Genomic DNA, 8,114 nt, shown 5'->3' on the forward strand with positions numbered 1-8,114 from the left:
GGGAACAGAGAAGCTGATGATGAATTAAGGAACAAGATGGCATTAAAGCTTGGAACGAAACTGGTGGTGATAGTCTTCGAATGGTGAGGATCTGAATTGGATTCTGCCAAGAACCAGCGAGAAGAACAGATTGATTCTGCTTGCAGCTGGTGGTGTTTGCTGCTGCCTCAGTCCATAATGGAAGAACACACAGCAACATGAAGTGAATGTGGAGGTTTTCAGTGGACGGAGATGGTGTCGAGACGGAACGAATGGAGCTGTGCAGTCGGTGTTGAATATTCAGAGATGGAGCTCATTGTTTGTGGCTGGAACGAAGAGAAGAGTTTACTTCCGTGGTGGAGGTATCTACAATGGGGTTTTCTGGTGGTTATATGCGAATCCTCAGCTGTTGGTTTAATGAAATTTTGAGCAGTGGTGTATCTGCGACACCTTATGACAGCAACAACGGACTTGAAGGTTTGATGTGTGTTGGCAGAGTTGCTTTTATGATGTTGTTCTTGAGTTAATTAGTTTTGCAGCGACAAGAAGTTGTTGTTGAATCAGTGCAGTGGCCTGAGCTTGAGAACGATAGAAGCAAGCTGGTCGAGTTGTGATACCAATGGAGGAAGCTGCTGAGATGAGACTGGATGGTTGTGCTGACTTCTACAAGAGTTAAGCAGTGAGAAGATGAAGAGGAGTTGATGCTCTGGCCGAGATTTTGATGTCCAGAGAATGGTGATTCGCTGGAGTTCCTTGCAGCGACAAAAAAAAGAAGACACGGAAGTTGGTGTTGTACGCCTGGAGTCAGGAAATTTCTGATTCCCAGATTGTTAAGGAACTCATGTGGCCGAATATTGGAAGGAGTTGGATTCTGGAGTTGGGTCATTATTGGACTGGGCTTCATTTGTTAGGTCTTATTGTGGACGTTGCCAACATGATCTATATGAAGAGAATCGAGAAGAAAGGCAGGGGGAACGAGATTGGAGGCTGCGGCTGAGAGCCGAAGAACATAAACTGGTAAAGAAAAAGGAGGCCGCACAAGTGTTTTGGAGCTCAAGAAAAAGAGGCGACGAAGACGATATTGGTTTAATCGTTATTCCTCTTTTGTTACTATTTTTGATGGGTTTTAAGAAACCCTTTAATATGTTCTAATCCTTTTGTAGTTAGGGTTTTATGGAGAAAACTACTTCAGCAATAAGACCATTTGAACCGATATTGAATAATTTGGTATTAGGCTATATGAGTTGAATTTGGAAATCCGATAATTATGGTTTATTGATTTTACAGCTTTGTACGACACAATAGCCTAAGTTCGTTAATTCATGTAGGTTACAATTTTATGTGTTAGTATTTGATAATCCATGCTTAGGTTGATTTTTTTGATGGGTTATGCTTAGACGAAGCAAATAATAATTGTGAATCTATAAATTATGTTTTCGATAATTCTCTTGTAATTATAATTTGATAGGTCATGCTTAGAAATTTAATGGGCTATACTTAGGAGATGCGAGTTTATGATCGGAAATTATATCAATAATAGGTGTTGCAATAGAACAAAGCTATAAACACATATTTGGAATTAGAGTTCTTTTCGGTGCACAATTATAAATAGTAGTGGAATTCATAGACCCTAGTTACAGACTCCTTCTCATTGTGTTTTATTAATCTTCGTTTCTTTTGTTTCGTTCTTTTTAAATCCTTAATTCTAAAAATCCAAAAACACCATTGTCGGTTAATTTATTAGAGATATTGGTTACAATATTTCCACCGCTCCTCGTGGGAACGACCCGTACTTGCCTCTGTCTACATTGTAGACATCGTGCATTGCGGTTATTATAAATAAGGCTTCCCGAAATCCTATCAATTTCTGGCGCCGCTGCAGGGGAGCGGCTGTGGAATATTGTAATTAGTATTTTTGATTTTGTAAATAGATATGTGTTTTTTTTTTTTTTTAAGTATTTTTTTTTTTTAGGATTTATTTTTCCTTTTGACTTGTTTTGTGCTTCAGAATTTTATTTCAGGAGCCTTTTTGAGAACGATGAGTGCTTTGCGCGAGACATCGTATATAACGCTCGGTGAATACATGTATGGGTCACGGTATAAGGAAGCTCTTGCTTATAATCGTCTCAGGTATGGAACTTGGAATCCACGTGATTTCGCTATGGGTGGTTATTCAGATGAGTATCAACCCCAATACCATGAGGGTGAAAATGAACTTGACATTATAAGTGATTTTAGGAATTATGGTACCGATATAATATCTGAATCTATTGTATCTTACCCAACTCATGATCATTATTTTGATTTTTTGTCTATTTAAAAAGGACGAGAGTTGTGTTAGAGACGCCATTTATTCAGATAATGATGATTTAGAAGAACATATTTATAAAGAAGATACTATTGTTGAGTCTGATGACTTAGAGACACTAGACGTGCATAATGAGATATTTTCTAATCATTCAAATAAAGAGTTTCATATAAGTCACTTAGTTGCAGACAATGATGAGGCGATTATTCATGATACTGTTGCTCCATTGAGCTCGTGGTTTTTTGACTCATCTTGTGATTTCCTGATTGCTGATGTGAATGTGGAGGCGATTGGTACTGGTCAGATAACTGCTGATTTTGAACCAATCTCAGTTTGTTCAGTCCACTTTGCAGATTCTGATGATCTTATGCTTATTGACATTGTCAATGCATTGCGCCCTCCAATGGTTAATCAAGGTAACTCCATAACGGAAATTATTTTCGCGGACTTAAAACCAGATTTAAGAGTTACTCATTTTGATAAACTTGAACCATTATATAACAAAATCAATAGAGAAAACCAATACAAAGTGGTTCAAATGATATACCAAGTAGGATCGACGAAAAGAAATCCTTTTAGTCATCGCATATGGAAAATCCATTTCATGCCTGACGGATGGTTCCTTGTAAATAAATGGAAACCAAAGATAAAAGATACCAAATTCAATTATCCTTAGGTTATTGAACCGTGCACGTGATTAATCATGGGAAAGGTAACCAAATTGCGATAACTCCAATTTTTGGTGATTACAATTTTATTAAAGGCTAGAAACCGTAAACAATTTTTCGATAGATTTTTTTTTCTGTGCAAAGGATTATATATAAAAAAAAATTATACTTAATTGGGTGAAATTGATTTTCCATACCGTATCCATTAGGATTCACTTGGTAATGACACACCTAAAATGAATAGATAATGGGTTGATGGCGTTACGAAGAAAAACAGGATCCATCAACCATGTGACTTTACCACATTATTTGAGATGGTGGTAAATTTACTTGATTTACCAATCAACCATCTTTAGACTAATCACACATAATAAATTAATGAAAAGGAAAATATATAAATTATTAATAAAGGAATCAGGTGAACTTTGACTTTTGTTCGTAGGTGACACTTACATGCATAACCAGTGTGATTGTTAGTCCGGTTTCTATGGGCATTGTAAAGTCCAAATTTGCCACTTTTGCACCACTATGAGCATGGAAAAGTGGCAAACGGACCCGACTAAGTGGCAAATTTTCTACTTATACATGTGAGGTCAAATATTTACCAAGCGGTGAAGTCTCGACCGGACCGAGCGACCTAGTTTCGATAGCTGGTGGCTGAGTGTATACCGCTCAATATTTTCTTAATACTTTAAAAACTTCTTGTTTTCCTACTTTCTGTTACTCTAATATTGTTTTGATTAGATAAGGGTCCTACTAAATATATTAAAATCTTATAAATACCTCACCACACACACAAATAAATTCTTTATTAATAAGGGTCCCACTTATCACAACATATATTATCTAAAATTTGCCAGTTATATTTACCGCTTTTACTATAGTGAGAAAACGAGTTTTATGCCTATTGCCAAAAGAACTATCATTAGCACTCCACCTTCCATACAAAACCAGTTAGGTCACCGGGTCATAGTTATCGAGATCTAAACTCGTTGATAGACTCCGTGTATCTTACTTAGCATGCACTTACCTATATTAAGGTCGATATAAATGTACCGAGATGAATATATGTCCTTTCTTAATGAACTGCAAAGAGCAATCAAACAATAAGTAAGCTAGAACGACATGAGAAACAAAGCAGCTTATGAACAAGTTTTTTTTTTTATTGGACCATTAAATAATTATGACCCATTCCTTGAACTGAAATGATTCGAAGAAAAACCCATTATATACAACCAACAAAACAGGTTTCTAGATTTCGAATCCTTTCAATAAATTAAAGAAGAAGAAAGAAAAAATCAATCAAATCAAAAAGAAAAAAAAAAGGCTAGATAAAAATGTAATTAGTCTTTTCTGCTTTTATTGATAGAGCAACGTGCGTGATAACGTCTTGTGAAACTAGAAAGTAAAGAAGGAGACACAAAGTAGAGGGAGAGATGAACAGAGAATTCTCATTAGATGTATGTAATATGCAAACACTAAAGCCTCTATTTATAGGGCTAGACACATTTGCATCCTGGTATAATAAACGAGATTTACCATAAATATTCTTAACATAAATACATGTTTATAACAAATTTTGCAATGATTTTGTTTCTAACTCTGACAATTTTCTGCCGAAATTAATAATACTTCAAAGTGCCCATTTCATTTATCTACCCATGGAATGAGGTTACAAGATGCTCATGTATAATTTGAGTGTCCAGGAAAAGAAACACCACGAACGTTGTAAAAAACGGATTATAAGAGCATCTTTAGTGCTAGGGATCAAGGTCATCATATGTGGAGGTCTTATAGAAATGACGAGAGTACTGAGTACACAACTTTTTTTGTATCAACCTACACAGACACGTCGTTACAGAAATAATAACCGCCAAAAGATTATTTCAATAGGATGTAACTTGGTAAATAGTTAAGTTTGAAACCGAATTAACTATGAGATCATTACCAAGTGGATTAATGTACGAGTACAATTATTTAATTATAACTAGAATAGTAATTATAATGCGTAATATAAAGTATAATGATGCCACAATACATAAGATTTTGTCAACGATGAAAACAATTTGGCAGAAAAATTCAAGGACCCAGTCCAAGAATTAAACGGCTGGTTTACAAATTGACACACAACTTCGTATAATTGAGACCAAGCAAACAACCATTAGTTATTTAGTTCCTTCAGTATCCCTCTGCCTACAACCTATCTGGTATGCACGCGTGAATCCCAAGACAGAGTTTGTTGTCTTGAGTTTCTTCACCACTTTGAATACGTTCGCGCTCAACTTATTTGGATCGTAAACTTAAACAACAAAGAACTAAATATGTTTTGGTAGCCAATTCACTTATCAATCTCCCAAAATCAATCTTTATATCAGAGATAAAGTATAACAAAAGATCTTCATTTTAATCAATATAAACTCTTTTCCGCCAAAATCAAACCAAAACAAAAATTATCAAAATAATCTAACCCAATGAACAAGCTCTATCCAAGCAACTTAACAAGAAGAAGCAACTAGATAGTTTGTTCGATATTTCTTCAAGTCTTATGTCTACCAAGATAAACTGCTTGTCCCAAAAAATCAAGTGTGCAAGAAGAATCATAAAGATAAGAAACCAGAAAATAAAAATCTCCAAAACTTTAATCTTCAAAGTAACTGCCGCACAAACAACTTGGTTCCTCTATTGATCAGTACACACAGAACGAAGTCTATTGACGATAATTGATCAACATTCTATCTACAAATCCTATATCACTAAATCTCGAAGAAAAACTTAAAAAATTTGGGGAAAAAAATTACGGAGGAGGTGTGAAAAAATAAATTAATATATATACGATAGAGAACCGATCATTGAAAATTCAAATTCGACTGATGATGATAGAGTATAGATTGTTCGATAGAGTTTTTATATCTCAACTCTTTTTTCATGATGGCAAGACCGTCCGGTTATGACCGGAACAAGGCGCATACTCCTCGCGACCCCTTTTGTTTATATGACACGTGAGCCCAGTAATGATTGGGCCACCCCATATTGCCCCATACATAGCCTTACCGGGAAAAAATAAAATTGGTCAACCAACATGGACTAGTCCAATTGGCCAGACTTACTTGAGTTCTGATCTCCACTCCAGAGCATGAGGAGATCCTCCTCATGTACCAAAAAAAAAAAGGAAAAATATTTTGGTCGCTTGTTAACAAAATTTGGTCCCCTTTTATAACAGCCATCCCATGAGTAAAACTTCATCGGAGTCTTCATGTGATTTTTGTAAATTCGGAAAAATAGAATTCTTCTAGTCCTAATCCCTTAGAGCAACTGCAGTGGACGAGCAAACCTATAATTATGGTCCAGGGACAAGACGCAACGGGACGGAGTAAAGATTAAAATCTGGACCAAAACCAAATTCCAGACCATATTTGGTCTGGGACCAAGACCAAAACTATATATAGTGGAGCGGAGGTATAATCACCGTTTGGCATCGGGCGTGTGTATAATCTACGCCTGTTGTGAAACGTACGTAAAGTCACCGCCCCATAAAGAGGCGTGTATATAAGTTACGCCCGGTTCAGGCGTTGATAAAATGTTCGCCCGTTGGGACGTTGCTAAAGTTTACGCCCCACGTCAGGCGTTCATAAAATTAACGCCCCATTCAGACGAAGATCATACAAACGCCCCAGCCAGGCGTTGATATTCTTAACGCCCCACGCCAGGCGTATATATAGTTAACGCCCAACGCCAGGCATTTATATAGTTAACGCCCCAGACAGGCGTTGATATAATTAACGCCCCACTCCAGGCGTTTATAACGCCCCAGACAGGCGTTGATATAATTAACGCCCCACGCCAGGCGTTTATATAGTTAACGCCCCACTCCAGGCGTTTATATAGTTAACGCCCCAAGCTTGAGTTTAAAAAAAAAAAATACTTTTATACCGTTGGTAATTCGAACGTTGAAGAAAATGGAACGTTGGATAATTTGGAACGTTGGAAAGTTTGGAAGACATTTCGGAACGTTGAAAATTTCGGAAGAAACACCTATATATACACATGAGATCCTGTGACATTTTACCACGACTAAATACTTCAAACTATCCACACCAATAAGAAGAAATATTGTTTCTGCTTTCAAATCAGTTGGAAAATTTTCACGGATTCGCTTACAATGGCACCAAGAGTAGCACGAGGTCCAAATTTTACGACAATTGAAGATGTAACAATGTGTAAAATTCATTTATCTATATCTCAAGATTCTAGTGTTGGAACTGATCAGTCAGAGGCGACGTTGTGGACTCGTATCAAGGATGATATTGAACTTCATTTACCTAATAATCCAGAGCGGTCTTGGAGTTCTTGGAAAAAACGATATCAGGGAATAAGTAAAGATGTGGCGGTATTTTCGGCAAAAGAGGCAGAAGTTGAAGGTGAATATCATACCGGATGGGGTCCTGAAAAGAAGGTAAGCATTCTTGATTTTTCGAACAATTGTTTTCTAATATTTAATAAGCGCCCATGTACTTAAGTGTTTTTAAAAACATTAACAGCTTGAAGAAGTTAACAAGAGGTTCAAGGAATGCAACGATGGGAAAAACTTTAAGCACGAAGAGTGCTACCCAGTTGTGTTAGAAAATATAAAACATAATCGACGATCGACTTTTGTATTCGATACGACGCATGATTTGGACAGCAATGAGAATAACGAGGAAGATGATGAAGGACCGCAAACAACAACTCAAGGAGAGACCGGTAACGACACAGATGGGGGAGACATAGAGAACACATATCTTCGTAAGATGGGGAAAAAAGCAGCAAAAAGATTGAAGAAAACAGGGAGAGAGAAATCCAATATCCAAGAGGAATTGATGGGAATAATTATTAAAGAACAACAAAATTTCAATACTCATTACCAAGCACAATCAAGATTCAAGATGGAACAAAGAGCAGCAGAGTTTGCAGCAAAACAAGCTGAACATGCGGCAAAAATAGCCAAGCAAGCTGAAGACGAAGAATTTCGCATCATTATGATGGATCTTGAAAAAATGGAACCTGTACAACAAGAGTACTTCCGACTTCGCAGGGCGGACATAGTTCGGAATAAAAGAAACCAATCTTAACACAAAGGCGGAATAGTTCAAACCTTAATTATTTCTCCTATTTAGTGATTA

At 36.7% G+C, this 8,114-nt stretch overlaps 1 pseudogene; it reads left to right on the forward strand.

Annotated features, from left to right (window-relative positions):
- The first annotated feature begins 350 nt into the window (after positions 1-350).
- LOC113305432 overlaps positions 351-8,114 on the forward strand; it is a 12,994-nt pseudogene continuing 5,230 nt past the window's right edge.

This window comes from Papaver somniferum, chromosome 8 (genome assembly GCF_003573695.1).
Source record: "Papaver somniferum cultivar HN1 chromosome 8, ASM357369v1, whole genome shotgun sequence".
Taxonomy (NCBI): Eukaryota; Viridiplantae; Streptophyta; class Magnoliopsida; order Ranunculales; family Papaveraceae; genus Papaver; species Papaver somniferum.